This window comes from Triticum dicoccoides, chromosome 5A (assembly GCF_002162155.2).
Source record: "Triticum dicoccoides isolate Atlit2015 ecotype Zavitan chromosome 5A, WEW_v2.0, whole genome shotgun sequence".
NCBI classification, from domain to species: Eukaryota; Viridiplantae; Streptophyta; class Magnoliopsida; order Poales; family Poaceae; genus Triticum; species Triticum dicoccoides.
Window position 1 is genome coordinate 10,462,683 of NC_041388.1, and position 2,951 is coordinate 10,465,633.

Genomic DNA, 2,951 nt, shown 5'->3' on the forward strand with positions numbered 1-2,951 from the left:
GGTACAACTATGAGGTAGGTTGCACCAAACTCTCATCGGAGAGAGGAATAAAAAACGAGAGAGAGAGAGAGAGAGAGGGAGAGAGAGAGAGAGGACCTTCTATCGTGTGGGCAGTAGCAGGGTCGGAGCAGCCACTCGCCTCGTCGTCCTCCTATCATAGCAGCAGATTTCTGCTTGACAAGTAGGGATGGCACCCGCAGGGTATGGGTACGGGTGGAGCCACCCCATACCCTTACCCATCCACCCTGAACTTACCCATCACCCATACGCATATCCGTCAAGGGTACAATTTTTTCCCATACCCGTCACCCAATAGGGTATATGGGTACCCGCGGGTCAAAATACCCGCGTTTACAACACATCAGTTGAGTAGAAAATAGTTGTAAAAGCAACATATAATCATAAATTACTAATAGCAACACATTTTAAACAACCATGTACAACAACATATTGTAACAACAACACATTCTCATAAACAAAAATACTTGCCTATAAAGTGAAACATAAAAATGTTAAACACCAACACATAATCATAAATAACAACACATAGGATGCACTTGAAGTTCACAAAATCATGATAAATTGTAGAGATAATTTGACTACACATTATAGTTTTAACCTAGTGCGATTAGGAGGGGAAAATTAATACATTAGGATATTAAAGGAAACCCACTTGTCAACATTTTACATGGGTACATGGGTACGCGGGCATGTGTTATACGATCCCATACCCGTACCCTCTCTGCCCGATGGATATGATATTTTCCCATTTAAGTACCCATGGGTAAAGTTTTGTCCCCTACCCTTACCCTAATAGGGTTTTTACCCGCAGGGTACGCGGGTAATGGGTACCCATTGCCATCCCTATTGACAAGCAGATAGGAGCACAAAACGCACGCATCAGGTGGCGTCAAGCACATGGCTGCATGTATAACAAAAGGAAAGGCAACTCTCTTCATTTTTCAGTTTCTAAACTAAATACAAAATGATTGTGAAATCTTAGGCATAACCAAAGGAAAGCAGATTCGCAAAATCACTTGAACTTGCTTATACTACACATACAAAGTCCATTTTTTTTACTGTTAATATTGATGTTATAACATGTTCAGTTATAAAGATGCAAACTGCACTAGAGTGATTTCAAATCTTGCCACCAGCATGAGTCGAGTTGAGTTGCTAACTAACGAAAGACAAGCACAATGCATATACAAGGTAAATTTTGTAAATACAGGTGGCCAACGTAATTTATTCAGTTTGAAACTTGAGGTGTTGCAAAGTATTGTGCTTCATTTGTTCAAGAATACAGGTAAGTTGGATTGCAAGACCTCTCCTCTTCTCCTCTCTGAAAAAATAATTACTTGCTGTGGTGCAGCAAGAAATCGGAGGAAGGAGACGAACAGAGGGTAAGGGGGAGAAGAGAAATGCTTACCTTTCCCCACTTTGGAGGAGAACCATTGAATATGTATGAGCATTCAGGGGCCGACCAGTTTGGTGAACGCAGCCCCTATCACCACACCAGCTCCAAGTGCAACTGATGCCCAGCAGGTTGTTGGGCTACCTGTATAAAATAACACAAGTCACAAACATGCATTAGACCATAGATTTAGTGACAGTTACTTCACGAAGTGTAAATTTGAGTTCTTCTCAAAGTGTTTCTTTCGGCATATGCCAACTCTGAATAATTAACAAGTAAATAAGATTATAAAATTTGAGAACATTCAAGAAAAATGCATGAATAATTGCTAGGCAAACTAATAATTATGGATTATCGGATGGAAAACAGACAATTCACATAGCCAAATAACTTTTTTAATAGTTCCCTTACCAACATCAGATACACAGTAACAAGTAGCATTGCTTACTTTATAGAACTTGTGAAATCAAACTCATTTTGGATACAAATAAAAGGACTCCAAGTTATTCAACAGAATATGATACAGGGAAACAGTTTGAGATTAGCTGATAACAAGCATCACATAGACATCAATGGACAAGCCCCTAAAGTTCGAGAATGAAACTGACTTAGGACTCCACATACTGCAGCCTATATGGTGTAAGCAGTTTGCCTAGCAATTATTCATGCATTTTTCTTGAATACCACAATCCCAATCAGACAAAGCGTTGTTCTTTCTCTAAAAAAATACCAGACACGAGGAAATGATGGTAAGACTGAATTATTTTCAGAACCATGATTCACCATTACCATTCCGAGAGCATGACTAACACCAGGAAAGCATTGTTCACACCAATAAAATCACAAACAAAAGTTTCCCTGGCTAACAGTCAAAGCCATCACATAGCCTAGCCCAATTCAAGCACGTCCTACTATTCATACACTGGCTGACGAATCAATTGAAATGAGACTCTGGCCTCTGCAGAATACAAACATACAGGAAATAAAACGTAAGCGATTTTTTGCTTAGAATCATCGGAATCTCAGAGCACTTGACGCAAATTTGGGGCTCCAATCGCGCAGGAAAAAATCAATCTACAGCACCCTAAAGCAGGGCATGCACATCACTAACGTTCCCAAATGTTTTTGCCTGGAGGAGCGCGCCCTACCTATGCAGCTAGGGAATCCCTCATCAGATTAGGCCAATCAAGATGGAACACGAGCATTATTTTTGCGCAACCCTAGATCATGAGATACCCATGGAGGCGCGGCGAACAGATCTCGTGATGCAGCGAGGGGAATGGAGAGGTGAGGCGGAGGGGGTTGGGGGCTTACGGAAGAGGATGAGGCCTCCGAAGGCGCCGGCGAGGGAGGAGTAGGCGACGCGGCGGATGGAGAGGTCGAGGCAGGCGTCCCACTTGGCGTCGAGGTCGTACCGCGGCGGGATAACGGACCTGGTGGGCGGGGACGGCTTCGTTGCCGGCACCGGGGCCGGGGCGGGGGCGGGCAGCGGCGCGAGACGAGGAGCGGCGGGCGCGCGGCCGCCGGCGTGGCGCAC

At 43.7% G+C, this 2,951-nt stretch overlaps 1 pseudogene; it reads right to left on the reverse strand.

Annotated features, from left to right (window-relative positions):
• Positions 1-399: 399 nt before the first annotated feature.
• LOC119299041 lies at positions 400-2,951 on the reverse strand (annotated as a pseudogene).